Source organism: Saimiri boliviensis, chromosome 11, assembly GCF_048565385.1.
Source record: "Saimiri boliviensis isolate mSaiBol1 chromosome 11, mSaiBol1.pri, whole genome shotgun sequence".
Classification (NCBI taxonomy): domain Eukaryota; kingdom Metazoa; phylum Chordata; class Mammalia; order Primates; family Cebidae; genus Saimiri; species Saimiri boliviensis.
Window position 1 is genome coordinate 84,203,463 of NC_133459.1, and position 22,859 is coordinate 84,226,321.

The 22,859-nt window shown below is 37.6% G+C and overlaps 1 protein-coding gene across 18 annotated transcripts in view; it reads left to right on the forward strand.

The window, feature by feature from the left end:
- Positions 1 to 22,859, forward strand: part of LOC101033254 (calcium-activated chloride channel regulator 1-like) — a 183,442-nt gene that overhangs the window by 112,244 nt on the left and 48,339 nt on the right. For 12 of the 18 annotated variants that reach the window (XM_074381119.1, XM_074381121.1, XM_074381118.1 and 9 more), the window contains exon 3: positions 1 to 22,859. This exon is cut by the window's left edge; it is cut by the window's right edge and continues 19,001 nt beyond it. The exons of 5 other annotated variants lie outside the window; for them this stretch is intronic. The gene's annotated coding sequence lies outside the window, so the exon portion shown is untranslated. One more of the 18 variants, XM_074381123.1, reaches the window with a different exon arrangement.

The window sequence follows — 22,859 nt, forward strand, 5'->3', positions numbered from 1 at the left end:
TGCTTCCCACCAGGCTCCACCTGCAACTCTGGGGATTACATTTCAACATGATATTTGGCAGGGAAATGTATCCAAACTACATCATTTCACTCCCGTCTCCCCAAACTTCATGTCCTCCTCACATTGCAAAATACAGTTATGCTTTCCCAATACTCCCCCAAAGTCCTAACTCATCCCAGCGTTAACTCAGAACTCCAAGTCCAAAGTCTTATATGGAAACGCGTTCCTTCCATCTATGAGCCTGTAAAGTCAAACAAGTTATTTACTTCCTTGATACAATGGGGATACAAGTATTGGATAAACATTCCTGTTCCTAAAGGGATTAACTGGCCAAAACTAGGAACTACAGGCCTCACCCAAGTCTGAAACCCAGCAAGGCAGTCATTAAATCTTTTTTTTTTTTTTTTTTTGGCAACTGAGTTTTTGCTCTTATTGCCCAGGCTGGAGTGAATTGGTAGGATCTCAGTTCACTGCAACCTCCACCTCCTGGGTTCAAGCAATTCTCCTGCCTCAGCCTCCCAAGTAGCTGGGATTACAGGCATCTGCCACCACATCCAGCTAATTTTTTGTATTTTTTATAGTAGAAACAGGATTTCTCCATGTTGGGGAGGTTGTTCTCAAACTTCCGACCTCTGGTGATCCATTAAAATTTGGCCTTCCAAAGTGCTGGTATTACAGGCATGAGCCACCGCGCCTGCCCTTAAATCTTAAAGTTTCAAAATAATCTTTAACTTCGTGCCCCACATCCAAGAAACACTGCTGAAAGAGGTGGGCCATGTAGGTTTTCAGAAGCTCTGCCTTTTGGCTTTTCCAGGCTCAGTATGCAAGTTTCTGGCTCTACCATTCTAGGGTCTGCAGGGCAGTGACCTCCTTTCCACAGCTCCACTAGGCAATGCTTTGATTGAAACTGCCTTTGAAAAATTATGACTAAGACAGTGAAAGAGATCTAACTTAATTGGCTCCACCTTGCTTCTAACCTCCAAGCTATTCTTGTTCATTCTTGGGTGTAGGCTGAACTAAATTTGGGAAAAACTTAATTTATAGTTTATAGTTTACAACAAAGACAGTAACACTCCCTTCCCAAAGCAGACCTCTATCATACCTGGGGACTAGATTGCTTTTGTAGAATTAACATTAGTGACAAGATTAGAAATTATGTTTTAGGAGTCATGCAGCTAGAGGCTACAAGATTCTGACCCTCCCTAAACTGCTCCTGAGATCAGTGCTTGAGGTATTTTGCAGACCCTGCATTGATAGATCAGCCACCATCCAAATCAATACTGGCTCATATAATATTGTATACACCACCTGGCAACTGATTCAACTCAAGAAGATAGCTTAAACTCCCTATGATAGCATCCCTGACAAATCAGCATTCCTGTCTCACTGGATTTCCTCCACCCACCAAGTTGTCCTAAAAAAACTCTGCTCCACAAATGCTTGGGGAGACAGATTTGAGTAATAATAATACTCCCGTCTCCTGCAAAGCCAGCTCTGTGTGAATCACTCTTCCTCTATTGCAATTCCTTTGTCTTGATGAATTGAGTCTGTCTAGGTAGCAGGCAAGGTGAATCCACTGGGCAGTTACACAGTGAGAACTCTGTGTGGAGTCTTCAATCCCACATTTTCCCTCTGCACTGTGCTGGTAGAGTTTCTCTGTAAGGACTTCTCAGATAAAATTGTCATAGAACATTTTCTATGACCTGTCATAGAAAATTTGTCTCAGGTTTATACAGCAGATTTCTGCCTGAGCACCCAGGATTTCTTTTTTTTTTTTTTTTTTTTTTTTTTTTTTTTGAGACAGAGTTTCACTCTTGTTACCCAGGCTGGAGTGCAATGGCGCGATCTCGGCTCACCGCGACCTCTGCCTCCTGGGTTCAGGCAATTCTACTGCCTCAGCCTCCTGAGTAACTGGGACTACAGGCACGTGCCACCATGCCCAGCTAACTTTTTGTATTTTTAATAGAGACGGGGTTTCACCATGTTGACCAGGATGGTCTCGATATCTTGACCTCGTGATCCACCCACCTCAGCCTCCCAAAGTGCTGGGATTACAGGCTTGAAGGATTTCTTATACATCCTTTGAAATCTAGGTGGAAGCCTCCAAGCTTCCTTCACTCTTGCATTCTGTGCACCTACAGGCTTAAAACCACATGGAAGTGTGAAGGATTGTGGTTTGCACTCTTTGTAGTGGTAGCCCAAGCTGTACCTGGGTGCCTTTGAGGCATGGCTTCAGCTGGAGCAGCCATGAGGTGAGGAGCAGCCTCCTGGAGTGGCACGGGGCAATGCCATCCCTGGTCTGTCTCCTGAAACCATTCAGATCTTTTGGACTCCTGGGTCTGTGCTGGGAGGGTCTGCCTCAGAGATCTCTGAAATGTCTTCTAAGCCTTTTTCTCCATTGTCTTGGCTGTTAGCACTTGGCTCCTTTTTATTTATGCAAATTTCTCTAGTAAGTGGACACTCCACAACCTGCTTGAATTCCTATCCTGTAAATGGCCTTCTCTTTTCTACCACATGGCTACACTGCAAATTTTCCAAAGGTATATGCTCTGCTTCCCTCTTAAATATAAGTTTCAGCCTGGTGAAATGACCCTCACCTGTAATCCCAGCACTTTGGGAGGCCAAGGCCTCCGGAGTTCAAGACCAGCCTGAGCAACATGGTAAATCCATGTATCTGATAAAACAAAAAAATAGTAGGCCAGGTGTGGTGGTGGCCTGTAGTCCTAATTACTTGGGAGGCTAGAAAGAATTGCTTGAACACAGACGGCAGAAGGTGCAGTGAGCCAAGATTGAGTCATTGCACTTCAGACTGGGCAACAGAGCCAGACTCTGTCTCCAATGTGTGTGTGTGTGTGTGTGTGTGTGTGTGTGTGTTTCAACTTTAAGTCATTTCTTTGCTCCCACTTCTAAGATAGGTTGTTAGAAACAGTCAGGCAACAACCTGAACAATTCGCTGCTTAGAAATTTCTTCCACTGGGATACAATACCCTAAGTAAGGCATCCCCAAACTTTTTACACAGGGGGCCAGTTCACTGTCCCTCAGACTGTTGGAGGGCCACCACATACTGTGCTCTTCTCACTGACCACCAATGAAGGAGGTGCCATTTCCTTAAGTGCAGTGGGGGGGCTAGATGAATGGCCTCAGGGGGCCCCATGCGGCCCGCGAGCCGTAGTTGGGGGACACCTGCCCTGAGTCATAACAATTAACTTGAAACTTGCACAGATTCAAATGGCATGAACAAAATGCAGCCAAGTTCTTTGCTAAGGCAGCACATGGGTGACCTTTGCTCCAGTTCCCAATAAGCATCTCATTTTCATCTGAGACCTCATCAGCCTGGACTGCACTTGACTATGTCACTATCAGCATTTTGTTCACAATCATTAACTAGTCTCTAACAAGTTCCAAAGTGTCCCTCATCTTCCTGTCTTCATCTGAGCCCTCCAAACTCTTCCAACCTCTGCCTGTTACCCCATTCCAAAATTGCTTTATCATTTTCAGGTATTTGTTTAGCAAGGCCCACCCCCTTGGATCAACTTTCTATATTAAGCCATTCTTATATTGCTACAAAGAAATATCTGAGACTAGGTAATTTTTGAGAAGAGAAGTTTAATTGGCTCACAGTTCTGCAGGCCTTACAAGATACATAGCAGAGGCATCCACTTCGGGAGAAGCCTCAGGAAGCTTACAATCATGGCAGAGAGTGAAGGGAGAGCAGAAATGTAACATGGCAGGAGTGGAAGCAAGGAAGCAAAGATATGGCACATATATTTAACAACCAGATCTCATGAGAATTCAGTATTGTGAAGATGGCATCAAGCCATGAGGAGTACACCCACATGACACAATCACCTCCCGCAGGACCCCCTAGCAACATTGGGAATTACAGTTCACGGCCTATGAGATTTGGCAGGGCCATACATACAAACGATATCAGTTAATAAAACCTTCATCTGGCTATTGTCATAGAAAAGAGTTCTTTCAGGCTTATGCAAGTGTAAAGCAGCCATTTACTTGCAGGTAGTTTTGGAACACTGTTTTCAGGCTGACCTGCTTGTCTGAACTTCCCTCTGGCCTACCTTAGACTTCCTCTTTCCTTCTAATATGTGTACTTCCCATCAGTAAAGTCATTTCTTCAGGTTTAATTCAACAAGGCAAATATTTATTGAGTGCCTATTGTAGGCATGTCCTCAGAAACAATGTTTTAAATATTTCTTGCATGGGAGCAAAGTTCTTAGCCATCTCATATTTGTCTATGAGAAGAGACTTAATGTAATGTATCAAAGTATTCTCTTTGAATGAGCTATATTTGATGGGTACAAACTCAGGACCCAAGTCACTCTGCAAAAAAAAAAAAAAAAAATTTGAGTTGAAAGCCGAGTCAAGCAAGAAATTGCCTTTCCATTTGATCCTAAGCAGATAGCTACAGATAAAGGGTTAAATGCCTCCACAGCTAGCAGTTACAAGGGAAAAGAGGCAGTTACTGGAATAGTCAGTTATATGAGATGAATACATAACGGACTATTCCAGTAACTGCCTCTGTGAGATAAATACATAACTGACTATTCCAGTAACTGCCTCTTTTCCCTTGTAACATGTAGATTACCAGACTATCCCTCTTCCGCCTTCAGCCAGCTTTTCTCTTCTGAATATTGAAGCCCTCAAAAGTATCTTCGGAGAAAGGCACAGACCACAGATTCCTTCTGTGATTCTGCATTTTTTTCTTTTAGGTATGTCCTTAACCTTGGTAAAATAAACCTTTAAATTGATTGAGATCTGTCTTAGATACCTTTTGGTTTACAGCAAGCTTTAATGTTTAAGAAAGGAAAATGATCACTCCAAATCTGTGTGATGTGATGGGCTTGGAAGGGCTGGCAGACAGCAGTCATGGGAGGGGTTTCCCGGAAGTAATGGAAACTCATAAAAGATGCTAAAAGCAAGAACCTAAGTAGAGGCCTTGCAGAATCACTGCACTAGGCCAATCAGTGTGGGTTAAGGAAATGAGAAAGGCTTTGTGAATAGATGGGCATGGATGACTAGGCCCCAAGGAATATGGCATTGCTCAACAGAATAATGCTTCTTCTGATCTTCACTTCTTATCTTTAAATCAAGAGCTAGAAAAATATTATGAAACAGCCTCTGCATAAGAAAACATTACCAATTGTTAGGCTATGCTGGGAAGCTGCAAGTTTTTGTGTGGGTATAAAACTGCAGAAGACACAACCCAGGGAAATTCCTGAGCTCCCAGTAATTCACTCCTTTGCCACCTCCCACCTTTCTTATGGGTAACAATTGCTCCCCTTGCTTTATTTGCCATTCTAACATGCAGATTTTTGTTGTTATTGTTGTTTGAGACAGAATCTCACTCTGTTGGCCAGGCTGTAGTAGACTGGCATAATCTCAGCTCAATGCAACCTCCACTCCTGGGTACAAGCAAGTCTCATGCCTCAGCCTCCCGAATAGCTAGGACTACAGGCGCACATCACCATGCCTGGCTAATTTCTGTACTTTTAGTAGAGACAGGGTTTTGCCATGTTGGTCAGGTGGATCTTGAACTCTTAGCCTCAGGATATCCACCCACCTTAGTTTCCCAATGTGCTGGGATTACAGGTGGGAATCATCACACCCGGCCTAACATGCAGCCTTCATTGGTGCTTTAGGACTTTGATTCCCTTGCTAGAGTGTACAACTACCTCTGGACATGCCAGTCATGGAACTCTAACACTTTGTAGAGATTGGTTCAGAGGGCAAGCACGTGGCCTAAGCCAATGCAACCCATAGACCCTCACCAGATGTTTTTAAACTGAAATAGGAGACATACACTCTTTTTCTGAGACTAGGAATATGTGAGTCTAGAAACTTCAGTAGTCAAGATTCCTGCTTTATGGAGAAAGTCAGTCTGAGAGATCAACACTGACATGATGAGATAAACAAAAGCAGAAATGGAGAGTGAGTCCTGCTCATCTGTGGTTTCCCAAGTCAAACATTACTATTCTTTCTAAAATAGTAATAAGCTTGGCATATTCAAGGAACTGAAGCCGAGTGTGTAAGAAGAGAGTGAAAAGAGATGAGGTTGGAGATCTCAGAAATAATCAAATTTTTTATAAGTTAATAGATCTCAATACTGGCTGAAGATTAAAATCACCTGGAAGGTGTCTAGAACCATCATTATAGACTTTCATTTATAGTCATGGTATGTTTTGTAATTCAAAACAAACTTCACCCTTCTATTCACTGTTCTAGCAGTGTAATAAAATTAATTAATTAATTAAAAAGCCATCCAGATTGAAAAGAATCATTAAACTATATTTATTTGCAGATGACATGACTGTCTATGTAAAAAAAAAAAAATCCAACTGATTCCACAAAACAGCTACTAAAACTAATATCTGAGTTTATTAAAGTTGAATATATAACAGCAATCCACAAAAATATTACTGAATTATATTTCTATACCAAAGCATAGAATTGGAAACTGAATCATTTTTAAATAACATTTTTAATTATATCAAAAATATTAACTGCTTTAGAATACTCTGACAAGTGTTTAAAAATTATAATCTAAAGAGTAAAAAACTGCTGAGATAAATTAAATATGTAAATTAATGGAGAGCTATATCATGTTTATGAACCGTGAATTAAGAATAATTACTAATGTTCTTTAGAACATTAGTTCTTATTATTCTTAATTCTTAATTCTTAATTCTTAAGAATTATTCTTAATTCTTAGAATTAAGAATAATTACTAATGTTCTTTCTAGACAGTCCTACCATAGAATCAATAATATTAAGATAGTAATTATGACAAAATCGATTAGTAAATTTGACAAAATCTCAATCAAAACTCCAGCAGGTTTTCTGATAGAATGTGAGAGGACAATTCTAAACTTAAATGGAAATTCAAAAGACTTAGAATGACAAGAACACAACACATCTGAAAAAGAAGAACAGAATTGAAGAACTTACACTAGCTGACTTCAAGACTTCCTATAAAACAACAATCATCAAGATAATATGGTATTGGCTAACAAATAGACAAAGATCAATCAAACAGAATAGAGTCCAGAAATAGACACACAGACATGGAATTAACTGAAATCGATTTTTGATGAAAGTGCAAAGGAAATTTCAAAGGAAAAAGTATCGCTTTGACAAATAGCACTGGAAAAATTGCACATCTTTATGCAAAAAAAAAATTCTTGACACATATGTAACACCTCATATAAAAATTAACTAAAATAGGGAAAGAACTTAATACAAAATATAGACCTAAATACAAAATATAAAACTATGTTTCTAAGACCAAAAAAAGTGAAAGAAAATTTCGATATGTTCTCCATTCAAATATGAGTTTTTAGAAATGATACCAAAAGCATGATCTGTAAAAGAAAAATCTGAAATTTAATCTTATCAAAAATTTAAAACTTTGTACTGCAAAAGACACTGTTAGGAAAAAAAAAAAAAAAAACATGAAAAGACAAGCTTGGAAGAAAGAATTTCCAAATCATGTATTTAGTAAAGAACTCATAACTCTAATAAAAATATAAACAACCCAGTGAAAAAAATAAGCAAAAAATAAGTCTGAACAGATCTTCAGCAAAGGAGTACGCAGATAACAAAAATAAGCATATGAAAAGATGGGCTTCACCTGCAACAGTTATTGTTGTGATGGGATTTTGTTTGTTTATTGCTGTTATTTGAGACAAGGTCACCCAGACTGGAGTGCAGTGGTGCCATCATGGCTCACTACAACCTCAGCCTCCCAGACTCAAGCAATCATCCCATCTCAGCCTTTTGAATAGCTGAGACTAAAGGTATGCACCACCACAGACGACTAATTTTTTGCATTTTTAGTAGAGATGGGGTTTCATCTTGTTGCCCAGGTTGGTCTTGAACTCCTGGGCTTAAGAAATTCACTTGCCTCAGCCACCCAAATTGCTGAGATTACAGCTGTAAGTCATTATGCACAGCCTACTATGCTATCTTAATGGTGAGTTCTATGTTCTCAATTGTTCTTCATTTACTAATTACTTACTTACTAATTACTTCATTTACTAATTACTTTTAGTAGGATTTCTCCTTCATATCATTTGTATTCATATCATGTAAACTCAGAGATATTTATTATTTCAGCTATAATCTAATATTATCATGATCTATTTTACTAAATAACATAAAATTCACATAACATAAAATTTACCATTTTAAAGTACAAGCCCTTAATTTTATGTGGGAAAGGCAGCCATGTTGTAAGATTTGAGATTAGAAAAACCCTGTTACCAGAGTTAATTCAAAGTATTACAGTGTCTTAAACAGCTACGATGAAAGATATATTATTTTCTGCTTTTAAAAACAATATTCTAGCTGGGAGCAAGGGCTCACGCATACATCCCCACCACTTTTGGAAAGCCAAGTGGGGGAACACACTTGAGGTCTGGAACTCAAGATAGCCTGGCCAACATGGTGAAAACCCTTCTCTACAAAACATACAAAAATTAGCCAGGCATGGTGGTGTGTGCCTGTAATCCCAGCTATTTAGGAGGTTGAGGAATGAGAATTGCTGGAACCCGGGAGGCAAAGGTGACAGCACAGATCACACTTCTGCACTCTAGCTTGGGCAACAGTTACTATTATTATCTAAGAATAATAATATAATAATAGTAATAATAATATTCTAGAATGTAAATAATCCTATTCACTGGATTATGGTACATTCACAATGCTGTGCAATCATCACTGGTAACTAATTCTAGAACATTTTTATCACTCCAGAAAAAAACACCATAGCTCTTAAGCAATTGCTTCCCATTTCTCCTCCTCTCACCCCAGTTCGTGATAAGTACTATCTGATTTCTGCCACCATGCATTTTCCTATCTTGATATTTCACGTAAATGTAATCAGACAATATGGCCTTTTGAAACTAGTATATTTCATTTGGCATAATGTTGTCAAAGTTCATCTTCAGTGTAGCATGTATCAGCACTTCATTCCTTTTTATGGCTGAATAATGTTCCACTGTGTAGATATAGCACGTGTTAAATCCATACATCAGTTTATGGACATTAGGCTGTTTCTATTTCTTCCATTTCTTTTGTAGAATTTTTGGGTGACAGTTTTTTCTTTCATAACTTACAATATGTTATTTCACTGCCTTTGGGTCACCATGGTTTCCGATAAGAAATTAGACATTAATCTTATTGACAATCCTTTTGTGTAACAAGTCACTTCTGTCTTGCAGGGTTTTTTCTTTCTTTGTATTTAGCTTTCAACATCTCCGTTATAATGCGTCTCCACAAAGATATCTTTGAATTTACCCTACTTGTGGTATGTTGAAGTTGTTTTCTTCTTTACTTTTTTTATTGTTAATTTTTGTGAGTACAGAGTAGGTGTATATATTTATATGGTACATGCCATGTTCTGATACAGGAATGACTGTGAAATAATCACATTATGGAGAATGGGGTACCATCCCCTGAAGCATTTGTCCTTTGTGTTACAAACAATCCAATCATACTGTTTTAGGTATTTTAAAATGTACAATAAAATTATTATTGACTGTAGTCACCCTGGTGTACAATCAAATAGCGTGTCTTGTTCATTTTTGTAATTATCTTTTGTACCCATTAACCATCCCCACTACCCTCCAGCCCAGCTACCCTTCCCAGCCTCTAGTAACCATTATTTTACTCTGTATATCCGTGAGTTCAATAGTTTTGATTTTTCAATCTCACAAATTAGTGATACATGAGATGTTTGTCTTTCTGTGCCTGGCTTCCTTCACATAAACAATAATCTCCAGTTCCATCCATGTTGTTGCAAATGATAGACTTCCATTTTTAATGGCTGAGAAGTATTCCATTGTGCTTATGTACCACATTTCTTTATCCATTCTTCTGTTGATGGACAATTAGGCTGCTTCCAAATCTTAGCTATTGTGAACACTGCTGCAATAAACATGGGACTGCAGGTATCATTTTGAAATACTGATTTCCTTCCTTTGGGGTATATATAATATGCTCCAGCAATGTGACTGCTAGAGCATATGATAGCTCTATTTTTAATTTTCTAGAGGAATCTCCAAATTGTTCTCCCTAGTGGCTGTATTAATTTACATTCCCACCAACAGTCTATGAGGGCATCCCCTTTCTCCATATCCTCACCAGCACTGGTGTTGCTAGTCTTATGGATATAAGCCATTTTAAGTGGGGTGAGAAGATAACTCACTATAGTTTTGGTTTGCATTTCTTTGATGATCACTGACATTGTGGAGCCTTCAATCCCACATTTTCCCTCTGCACTGTGCTGATAGAGTTTCTCTGTAAGGACTTCTCAGATAAAATTGTCATAGAACATTTTCTATCACCTGTCATAGAAAATTTGTCTCAGGTTTATACAGCAGATTTCTACCTGAGCACCCAGGATTTCTTATACATCCTTTGAAATCTAGGTGGAAGCCTCCAAGCTTCCTTCACTCTTACATTCTGTGCACCTACAGGCTTAAAACCACATGAAAGCCGTGAAGGATTATGGTTTGCACTCTTTGTAGTGGTAGCCCAAGCCGTACCTGGGTGCCTTTGAGGCATGGCTTCAGCTGGAGCAGCCATGAGGTGAGGAGCAGCCTCCTGGAGTGGCACAGGGCAGTGGCATCCCTGGTCTGTCTCCTGAAACCATTCAGATCTTTTGGACTCCTGGGTCTGTGATGGGAGGGGCTGCCTCAGAGATTCTGACATGTCTTCTAGGCCTTTTTCCCATTGTCTTGGCTATTAGCACTTGGCTCCTTTTTATTTATGCAAATTTCTCTAGTAAGTGGACACTCCACAGCCTGCTTGAATTCCTATCTTGTAAATGGGCTTCTCTTTTCTACCACATGACTAGGCTGGAAATTTTCCAAACTTATATACTCTGCTTCCCTCTTAAGTATAAGTTTTGGCCAGGCACAGTGGCTCAAACCTGTAATACTAGCAATTTGGAAGGGCAAAGCCGGCAGATTCCCTGAGCTCAGGAGTTTGAGACCAGCCTGGGCCTTATGGTGAAACCCTGTCTCTGCTAAAATACAAAATAAAACTTAGCCAGGCATGGTGGTGGGTGCCTGTAGTCCCACCTATTCAGAAGGCTGAGGCAGGAAAATTGCTTGAACCCGTGAGGTGGAAGTTGCAGTGAGCCAGTATGGAGTCACGGCACTTCAGCATAGACAACAGAGTGAGACTGTCTCCAAAATATAAAATAAATAAATAAATAATATATATATAATATGTTTCAATGTTAAGTGATGTATTTGCTCTTATATCTAAGGATAGGTTGTTAGGAGAAGCCAGGCCACAACCTGAATGCTTTTCTGCTTAGAAATTTCTTCCAAGGGGATACAATACCGTAAATCATAACAATTAACTTTAAACTTGCACAGATTCAAAAGGCATGAACACAGTGCAGCCAAGTTCTTGCTAAGGCAGCATATGGATGACCTTTGCTCCAGTTCCCAATAAGGGTCTCATTTTCATCTGAGACCTCATCAGCCTGTACTGCACTTGACTGTGTCACTATCGGCATTTTGGTCACAACCATCTAACTAGTCTCTAACAAGTTCCAAAGCTTCCCTCATCTTCCTGTCGTCATCTGAGCCCTCCAAACTCTTCCAGCCTCTGCCTGTTACCCCATTCCAAAATTGCTTTATCATTTTCAGGTATTTGTTTAGCAAGGCCCACCTCTTTGGGACCAGTTTTCTATATTAAGCAATTCTTATATCGCTACAAAGAAATATCTGAGACTAGGTAATTTATGAGAAGAGAGGTTTAATTGGCTCACAGTTCTGCAGGCTTTACAGGATACATAGCACAGGCATCCACTTTGAGGGGAGCCTCAGGAAGCTTACAATCATGACAGAAAGTGAAGGTGGAGCAGGTATATCACATGGCAGGAGTGGAAGCAAGGGGACAAGGAGGTGCCACATATGTTTAACAACCAGATCTCATGAGAATTCAGTATTGTGAAGATGGCATCAAGCCATGAGGAATACACCCACATGACCCAATCACCTCCCACCAGGTCCCCCCAGCAACACTGGGGATTATAGTTCACGGCCTATGAGATTTGGCAGGGCCATACATACAAACAATATCAATTAATAAAACCTTCATCTCGCTATTGTCATAGAAAATTTCTCTCAGGCTTATGCAAGTATAAAGCAGCCATTTACTTGCAGGTATTTTTGGAACACTGTTTTCAGGCTGACCTGCTTGTCTTAAACTTTCCTCTGGCTTACCTTAGACTTCCACTTTCCTTGTAACATGTGAACTTCCCATCAGTAAAGTCATTTCTTCAGGTTTAATTCAACAAGGCAAATATTTATTGAGTGCCTGTTGTACGCACTTCCTCAGAAATAATGTTTTTCATGTTCCTTGCATGGGAGTAAAGTTCTTAGCCATCTCATATTTGTGTAGGAGAACAGACTTAATGTAATGTATAGAAGTATTCTTCTTGGATGAGCTATATCTGATAGGCTAAAAACTCAGAACCCCAATTCAGTCTGCCAAAAGGAGAAAATAATAAGCTAAAAGCTGAGTCATGCAAGAAACTGCCTTTCCATTTGTTCCTAAGGAGACAGCTACAGATAAAAGGTTAAATACCTCCACAGCTAGCTGCTCTTATCTTATGTAAAGTGTTGATTTACAGAATGTGAGATGAATACACAACTGACAATTCCAGTAACTGCCTCTTTTCTCTTGTAACATGTAGATTACCAGAGCCTTTCTCCTTCCCCTTCAGCCAGCTTTCCCTTCTGAATATTGAAGCCCTCAAAATTATCTTTGGAGAAAGGCACAGACCACAAATTCTGTAATTCTGTGGTTTTTTCTTCCAGGCAAAATAAACCTCTAAATTGATTGAGATCTGTCTTAGATACCTTTTGGTTTACAGCAAGCTTTAATGACTAAGGAAGGAAAATGATCACTCCATATCTGTTTAATATGGTGGGCTGAGATGGGCAGGCCAAGAGCAGTGATGGGAGGGGTTTCCCTAAAGTAATGGAAACCTATAAAAGATGCTAAAAGCAAGAACCTAAGTAGAGGCCTTGCAGAATCACTGCATTGGGCCAATGAGTGTGGGATACATGAGAAAGGCTCTGTGAAGGTGTGGGCATGGCTGAGCCCCAAGGAATATGGCATTGCTCAGCAGAATAATGCTGCTGGCAGAACTGACTGCCTTCAGCCAGTCCCAATAAAGTCTTTCAATCTTCCAAAAGGTTTGAGACTAATCTATAACCTTCTCTAATTTATTTTCCTAAAATTTTGGCAGCCACCCCAAGTGAATCTCAACATCTGAACATGCCAGTCACAGAACTTCAACACCTTGGCCATAGAGATTGGTTCAGAGGGCAAGCACGTGGCCTAAGCCAATGCAACCACAGACCCTCACCAGATGTTTTTAAACTGAAATAGGAGACATACTCTTTGTTTCCAGGCTGGGAATATGTGAGTCTGAAAACATCAGTAGTCAACATTCTTGCCTTATGGAGAAAGTCAGTCTGAGAGATCAACACTGACATGATGAGATAAACAAAAGCAAAAACATAGAGTGATTCCTGCTGATCCATGGTTTCCCAAGTCAAACATTACCCTTCTTTCTAAAATGGTAATCAGTTTGGCATGTTCAAATAAGAGGTAAGAAGAGAGTGAAAGCAGATGAGGTTGGAGATCTCAGAAATAATCAAATTTTTTATAAGTTAATAAATCTCAATACAGGCTAAAGATTAAAATCACCTGTAAGGTTTCTAAAAAACATCACTATGACTCATTTAAAACAATGGTAGATTTTGTAATTCAAAACAAACTTTACCCTTCTATTCAACATTCTACTAGAGATTCTAGCAATGTAATGAAATAAGAAAAAAAAAAGCCATCCAGACTGCAAAGAAGTGTTAAACTGTCTTTGTTGCAGATGACATGATCACCTATGTAAAAAAAAAAAATCCAACTGATTCCACAAAACAGCTACTAAAACTAATATGGGAGTTTATTAAGGTCGAATATATAACAGCAATCAACAAAAATTACTCAATTGTATTTCTATATCGAAGCAAAGAACTGGAAACTGAATTATTTTTTAAAATAACATTTATAATAACATCCAAAATATGAAATGTTTTGGGATAATATGACAAGTGTTTAAAAATTACACACTAAAGAGTACAAAACACTGCTAAGACAAATTAAATATGTAAATTAATGGAAAGACACATCATGTTTATGAACCAGAAGACTTAATAATTTTTTTCTGGACAATCGTACCACAGTATCAATAATATTAAGATAGTAATTACACCTAAATCGATCTGACAAAATCCCAATCAAAACTCCAGCAGGTTTTTTTTGATAGAATGTGAGAGACAATTCTGAACTTATACAGAAATTCTCAAAAGACCTAGAATGATAAGAACATAACAAATCTGAAAAAGAAGAACAGAGTTGGACTTACACTAGATGACTTCAAGGCTTTCTATAAAACTGCAGTAGTCAAGACAATATGGTATTTGCAAAAGAATAGACTAGAAGGTCAATGAAACAGGATAGAGTCCAGAAATAGACCCATAGAAGATAGAGTTAACTGATTTTTTATGGACGTGTCAAGGAAATTCAAAGGAAAAAATATCACTCAACAAATAGTGCTGGAAAAATTGGACATCTTTATGCAAAAAGAATAACATTCTTGACACATAGGTAACACCTCATACAAAAATTAACCCAAAATAGGGAAAAACCTAAATACAAAATATAAAACTATGTTTCTAGGAGAGAAAAGTATAAGAAAATTTCTATATGTTTTTCCATTTAAATATGAGTTTTTACAAATGACACCAAAAGCATGATCTGTAAAAGAAAAATCTGAAACTTAAGTTTATCAAAAATTTAAAACTTTGTTCTATGAAAGACATTGTTAAAAAAAAAAAAAAAGACAAGCTTGGAGGAAATATTTACAAATCACATATCCAATAAAGAACCTGTGACTCTAATAAAAATAGTAATAACCCAGTGAAAACAATAAGCAGACTTTGAACAGATCTTCAGCAAAGAAGATACATATATAACAAAAATAAGCATATGAAAAGAGGGGCTTCACCTGCAACAGTTATTATTATGGTGGCTTTTTTCTTTGTTTATTGTTGTTTGAGACAAAGTCTCACCCTGTCACTCAGACTAGAGTACAGAGGTGCCATCATATCTCACTGCAACCTCAGTCTCCTGGGTTCAAGCAATCCTCCCAGCTCAGCCTCCTGTGTAGCTGGGACTAACAGTATGCACCACTACAGACGGCTAATGTTTTTGCATTTTTAGTAGAGATGGGGTTTCATCTTGTTGCCCAGGCTGGTCTTGAACTCCTGGGATCAAGAAATTCACCTGTCTCAGCCTCCCAAATTGCTGGGATTACAGCTGTAAGTCATCACACACAGTCTACTATTGTGTCTTAATGGTGATTTCTGTGTTCTCACTTATTCTTCATTTATTAATTGCAATGCTTTTAGTAGGATTTCCTTTTTATATCATTTGCATTCATATTACATAGACCTAGAGATGTTTATTTTATTCTGTTATTTATAATCAAATATTATCATGACTTACTTTACTGAATAAGGTAAAATTCACATGACATAAAATTTATCATTTTAAGCATTTTAAAGTACCATTTTCTGTCACCATGTATTTGCCTATCTTGATATTTCATATAAATGTAATCATACAATATGTGGCCTTTTGCATCTAGTATATTTCATCTAGCATAATGTCTTCAAAGTTCATTTTGGGAAAGGTAGCCATGTGGTAAGGTTTGCGATTAGAAAAACCCTGTTGCCAGAGTTAATTCAAAGTAATACATTGTCTTAAAAAGCTACCATGAAAGATGTATTATCTTCTCCTCTTTAAAATAATATTCTACCTGGGCACAGTGGCTCATGCCTACAACCCCAGCATTTTGGAAGGACAAAGCAGGCAGATCACTTGAGGTCAGGAGCTCAATATAGCCTGGCCAACATGGTGAAAACCCATTTCTACAAAAAATACAAAAATTAGCCAGGCATCTTGGTGTATGCGTGTAATCTCAGCTAGCTGGGAAGTTGAGGAATGAGAATTGTTTGAACCTGGGAGGTGAAGGTGGCAGTGGGCACAGATCATGCATCTGCACTCCAGCTTGGGTGACAAAGTAAGACTCCATCTCAGAATAATAATATAATAATAGTAATAATAATATTCTAGAATGTAAATAATCCTAGTCACTGAATTTTGGTACATTCACAATGTTGTGCAATCATCACTGCTATCTAATTCTAGAACATTTTTATCACTCCAGAAAAAAATCTCATACCTTGTATAAGCAGTTGCTTTCCATTTCCTCTCCCCTAACCCCAGCCCCTGATTACTATCTGATTTCTGTCACCATGTATTTGCCTATCCTGATCCTTCATATAAATGTAATCATACAATATGTGGCCTTTTGCATCTAGTTTATTTCATTTGGCATAATGTTGTCAAAGTTCATCTTCAGTGTAACATGTATCAGTACTTCATTTCTTTTTACGGCTGAATAATGTTCCACTGTACAGATAAACTACATTTGTTAAATCCATACATCAGTTTATAGACGCTGAGCTGTTTCTCCTTCTTCCATTTCTTCAGTATTATAGAATTTTTGCTTGACAGTTTTTTCTTTCATAACTTTGAATATGTCATTCCACTGCCTTTGGGTCACCATGGTTTCTGATGAGAAATTAGACATTAATCTTATTGAGAATCCTTTTTCATGACAAGTCACTTCTCTCTTGCTGCTTTTTTTCTTTCTTTTTATTTAGCTTTCAACATCTTCATTATAATGTGTCTCCACAAAGGTATCTTTGAATTTACCCTACCTGTGGTATGTTGAAGTTGTTTTCTTCTTTAATTTTTTAAAATTTTTAATTATTGTGAGTACAGAGTAGGTGTGTATATTTATATGGTGCACGTGATGTTTTGATACAGAAAAGAATGTGACATCATGGAGAATGGGGTATCCATCCCCTGAAGCATTTGTCCTTTGTGTTACAAACAATCCAATCATACTATTTTAGTTACTTTACAATGTACAATTAAATTATTATTGACTATAGTCACCCTGGTTTACAAATAGTATGTTTATTTATTTTTGTAATTATTTTTTGTACCCATTAACAAACCCCACTCTCCCCTGCCCAGCTACCCTTCCCAACTTCTGGTAACCATTATTTTACTCTGTATATCCATTAGTTCAATAGTTTTGATTTTTAGATCTCACAAATTAATGATACATGAGCTGTTTGTCTTTCTGTGCCCGGCTTATTTCACATAACACAGTAATCTCCAGTTCCATCCATGTTGTTGCAAATGATAGACTTCCATTTCTAATGGCTGAGAAGTATTCCATTGTGCTTATGTACCACATTTTCTTTATCCACTCATCTGTTGATGGACAATTAGGTTGCTTCCAAATCTTAGCTATTGTGAACACTGCTGCAATAAACCTGGGAGTGCAGACATCATTTTGAAATACTGATTTCCTTTCTTTAGAGCATATACCAAGCAGTGGGACTGCTGGATCAAATGATAGCTCTATTTTTAACTTTCTTGAGGAATCTCCAAATTATTCTCCATAGTGGCTGTACTAATTTACATTCCCATCAACAGTATATGGGAGTTCCTTTTTTTCCACATTCTCATCAGCATTGGTATTGAGTGTCTTTTGGAAATAAGCAATTTTAAGTGGGGTGAGAAGATAAGTCATTATAGTTTTGATTTGCATTTCTCTGATGATCAATGACATTGAGCACCTCTTCCTATGCCTGTTTACCATTTGTAGGTCTTCTTTTGAGAAATGTCTATTCAAATCTTTTCCTCATTTTTTGATTGGGTTATTAGATTTTTTTTCCTATAGACTTGTTTGCACTCCTTATACATTCTGGTTAGTCATCCCTTGTCAGATGGGCAGTTTGCAAATATTTTCTTTCATTCTGTGGGTTGTCTCTTCACTTCATTAATTATTTCCTTTGCTGGACAGTAACTTTTTTTTTTTTTGAACAGAGTCTCGTTCTGTTGCCAGGCAACAGGCTGGAGTGCAGTGGCGCCATCTCAGCTCACTGCGACCTCCGCCTCCTGGGTTCAAGCAATTCTCAGGCCTCAGCCTTCAAGTAGCTGGCACAACAGGCACGTGACACCATGCCCAGCTAATTTTTGTATTTTTTTAGTAGAGACGGGGTTTCACCATGTTGGACAGGATAGTCTCAATCTCTTGACCTCATGATCCTCCAACCTCGGCCTCCCAAAGGGCTGGGATTACAGGCGTGAGCCACCGCACCTGGCCTGGCAGTAACTTCTTTTTAACTTGATGTAAACCTATTTGTTTATTTTTGCTTTGGTTTCCTGTGCTCATGTGGTTTTACTCAATAAATTTTTGCACAGAGCAATGTTTGGAGAATTTCACCAAGTTTTTTTCTGTAGTAGTTTCAAAGTTTGAGGTCTTAGATTTAGTCTTTAATTCATCTTGATTTGATTTTTGTATATGCAAAGAGATAGGGGTCTGCTTTCATTATTCTGCATATGGATATCCAGTTTCCACAGTACTGATCATTGAAGATACTGTCTTTTCTCCAGTGTATGTTCTTGGCACCTTTGTCAAAAGTGACCTAGTGAACTCATTTCACTAACTGTAAGTGGATGGATTTGTTTCTGGGTTCTCTATTCTGTTCCAACAGTCTAGGTGTCTGTTTTTATGTCAGTACAATGCTGTTTTGGTTATTATAGCTCTTTAGTATAATTTGAAGTCATGTAATGTGATTCCTCCAGTTTTGTGCTTTTTGCTTAAAATATCTTCGACTATTCTGGGTCTTTTGTAGTTTCATATAAATTTTAGTTTTTTCATATAATTTTTAGTTTTTTCTATTTCTGTGAGGAATGTATTAGTCCATTCTCATGCTGCTAATAATGACACACCTGAGACTCGGTAATTTACAAAAGAAAGAGGTTTAATTGATTCACAGTTCAGCACAGCCTCAAAAAACTTACAACAATGGTGGGAGGGGACGCAAACACATCCTTTTTCATGAGACTTCAGGAAACTTACAGTCATAGTGGAAGGGGAAGCAAATATGTCCCTCTTCACATGGTGGCAGGAAGAAGTGCTGAGCAAAAGTGGCAAAAAGCCCCTTATGAAACCATCAGATCTTGTGAGAACTCACTCACTATCACAAGAACAGCAGCATGAGGTCAAGGGCCCCCATGATTCAATTACCTCTCAGTGGATCCCTTCCATGACATGTGGAGATTATGGAAACTACAATTCATGATGAGATTTGGTTAGGGACACAGCCAAGCCATATCAAATGTGATTGGGATTGCACTGAATCTGTAGATTGCTTTGAGTAATATGGCTATTTTAGCAATATTGATTCTTCCCATTCATAAACATTGAATATCTTTCCATTTTTTGATGTACTCTTCAATTTCTTTCATAAGTGTTTTATACTTTTCACTATAGAAAACTATAGAGGTCTTTCATTTTGGTTAAGTTGATTCCTAGGTAGGTTATTTTATTTGTGGCTATTGTAAATGGAATTACTTTCTCGATTTCTTTTTCAGTTTGTTTGCTGTTGGCAGGTAGAAATGCTACTAATTTTTGTATGATGATTTTGTATTCTGCAACTTTATCGAAGTTTATCACTTCTAATAGTTTTCTGGTGGAGTCTTTAGGTTTTCCCAAATATAAGATCATATCATCTGCAAACAAGGATAATTTGAATTCTTCCTTTCTCAGTTGGAAGCTCTTAATTTATTTCCCTTGTCTGACTGCTCCAGCTACAACTTCTAGTACTATATTGAATAACAGTGGTGAAAGTGGTCACCTTGTTTTGTGCTTCAGATCTTAGGGGAAAGGCTTTTACTTTATCCCCATTCAGTGTTGTAACCCAGCAAGTTGTAAGGAAAGCACCATGCACTGAGATTGAATCAGGAGTCCCTTACTGCCAGCAACTGAGAGTCAGCTCATGCTCAAAAATCTCTCAGCCCCAAAGAAGGGGCTTGATTCTTTTTTATACCTTGCTTAAGATAGGAGAAAGAGAGCTAGCTGAAGCAGAATTTACAGAAGCAGAACAAGCAAGTTAGATAAGGAGGCTGGTAACCAGGAGGCAGGAGGTTCCCATGACTGTTGATTACTAAGGAGAGTATACAAAAGCAGTTCCCATGATTGCTGGTTACCAAGGGTTGGGGGGTATTCAGAACTTGCCATACAATCAATCAAGGGGGTATTCACAATAGCAAGTGGGCTTGCCAAGCAGGATATAGTTACAATGGTTATCTGCCTCTATAGTTCTATGCACAGCATGACCCAGCACAGTAGCATGACCCAGGTATGCATTCAAGGGAGAAATGGTGTGAGCGGTGAGGTGGAGTTTAAGATGGAGTCTGTCTGGTTCTCAGCAAGATGGAGTCTGTCACGCTAACACAGCATAGGTTAGCACATCAGTATGATATTAGCTTGAGTCTATCATTTATGGCTTTTATTATGCTGAGGTATGTTCCTTCTATACTCAATTTTTTTAGTCTTTGTCATGAAGGAATGCTGAATTTTATCAAGTTTTTTATCATCCATTTAAATGATTATATAGTTTTTATTCTTCATTCAGTTTATCTCATGTATCACATGGATTGATTTTCATGTTGAAACATGCTTGCCTCTGAGAGATAAATCTCGGTTAGTCATAACAAACAATGTTTCTACTGTATTGTTGAATTTGGTTTGCTAGTATTTTGTTGACAATTTTTGCATCAGTATTCGCCAGGGATATTGGCCTATGCTTTTCTTTGTTGGATGCATCTTTGTCTGACTTTGGTTCAGAGTAATACTGGTTTCATTGAATAAGTTTGGAAGTATTCCCTCCTCCTCTATTATTTTTTTTTCTTTTTTTTTTTTTTTGGAATAGTTTGAGTAGGATTGGTATTATTACTTCTCTAAATGTTTGGTAGAATTCAGTCATGAAGTTATTGGGTCCCAGGCTTTACTTTACTGGGAAACTTTTTATTGCACCTTCAATCTCATTACTTGTTATTGATCTCTTCAAGTTGTGGATTTCTTTCTGGTTCAATCTTTGTAGGTTGTATGTGTCTAGGAATTTGTCCAATTCTTCTAGATTTTCCAATTTTTTAGCATATAGTTGTTCAGAGTAGTCACTAATGATCCTTTGAATTTCTGCAGTATCAGTTGTAATGTCTCCTTTTTCTTTTATGATTTTATTTATTTGGATCTTCTATCTATTCTTTTTAGTCTGGTTAAAGGTTTGTCAATTTTAACATTTCAAAAAAACAACTTTTGTTTCACTGATCTTTTGTATTGTTTTTGTCATTTCAAATTCATTTATTTCTGCTCTGATCTTTATCATTTTTTTCTTCTATTAATTTTAGATTTGCTTTGCTCTTGCTTTTCTGGTTCTTTAGGATGTATCATTAGATTGTTTTTTCTCGTTTTGATGTAGGCACTGATAGCTATAACCTTTCCTCTTTGTACTGTTTTTTCTGTATCCAATAGGTCTTGGTATGCTGTGTTTTCATTATCATTTATTTCAGGAAATTTTTTAATTTTCTTTTTAATTTCTTCCTTGATCCACTGGTCATCCAGGAGTTTATTGTTTAATTTTCATGTATTTGTATAGTTTCCAAAATTCCTCTTGATATTAATTTGCAGTTTTATTCCATTGTGGTCAAAGAAGATGCTTGATATTATTTCAATTTTTTTTTAATGTTTTAAGACTTGTTTTGTGAGCTAACATATTATCTATCCTTGGGAATGGCTCATGTGTTGATAAGAAGAATGTGTATTCTGCAGCCATTGGACTAAGTGTTCTGTAAATATCTGCTAGATCTACTAGATACATTTGGCTTATATAGTAGATTATGTTTGAGATTTGTTGTTGTTGTTGTTTGTTTGTTTGTTTGTTTGTTTGCCGATTTGCTGTCTGGAAGTTCTGTCCAATGCTGAAAGTGGGGTGTTGAAGTCTCCAGTTATTACTGTGTGAAGGTCTGTCTCTCACCCACTCTAATAATATTTGCCTTATGTATCTGGGTGCTCTAGTGTTTAGTGTATATATTTAATTTTTTTATATTCTTTAGCTGAACTGATTCCTTCATTATTAAATAGTAATCTTTGTCTCATTATAGTTTTTGTCCTGAAATCTATTTTGTCTGATACAAGTATAGCTACTCCTGCTATTCTTTGGTTTCCACTGGCACAGAATATCTTTTTCCATCCCTTTATTTTTAGTCTATGTTTATAGGTGAAGTGTGCTTCTTGTAAGCAACAGATCGATGATTCTACTATAGGTTGGTGCAAAAGTAATTGTGGTTCTTGCCATTACTTTTAGTGGCAAAAACCGCAAATACTTTTGCACCAACCTAAACACTTCCATTCATTCAGTCGCTCTGTGTTTTGATTGGAGAGTTTAGTCCATTTACATGCAGTGTTATATAGATAAGTAAAGACTTACTCCCATCATTTTGTTATTTTATTTTATTTTATTTTGGTTTTTTTTGTGGTCTCTTCCTTCTCTTTTTCCTTCCTGTCTTTTTTTAGTAAAGGCAATTTTCTCTGGTTTATGAATTAGTTTCTTGTTTTTATTTTTCCTGTGTATTCATTGTATATTTTATTGTTTGAGGTTACCATGAAGCTTGCAAATACTATTTTACAATCTATTATTTTAAGCTGATAACAACTTAATACTTCGCATAAACAAGCAAAAAGAAAACTAATAAAAATTATGCACACTAACTTCATTCCCCCAGGTTTTTAACTTTTTGTTGTTTCTATTTATATCTTATTGTA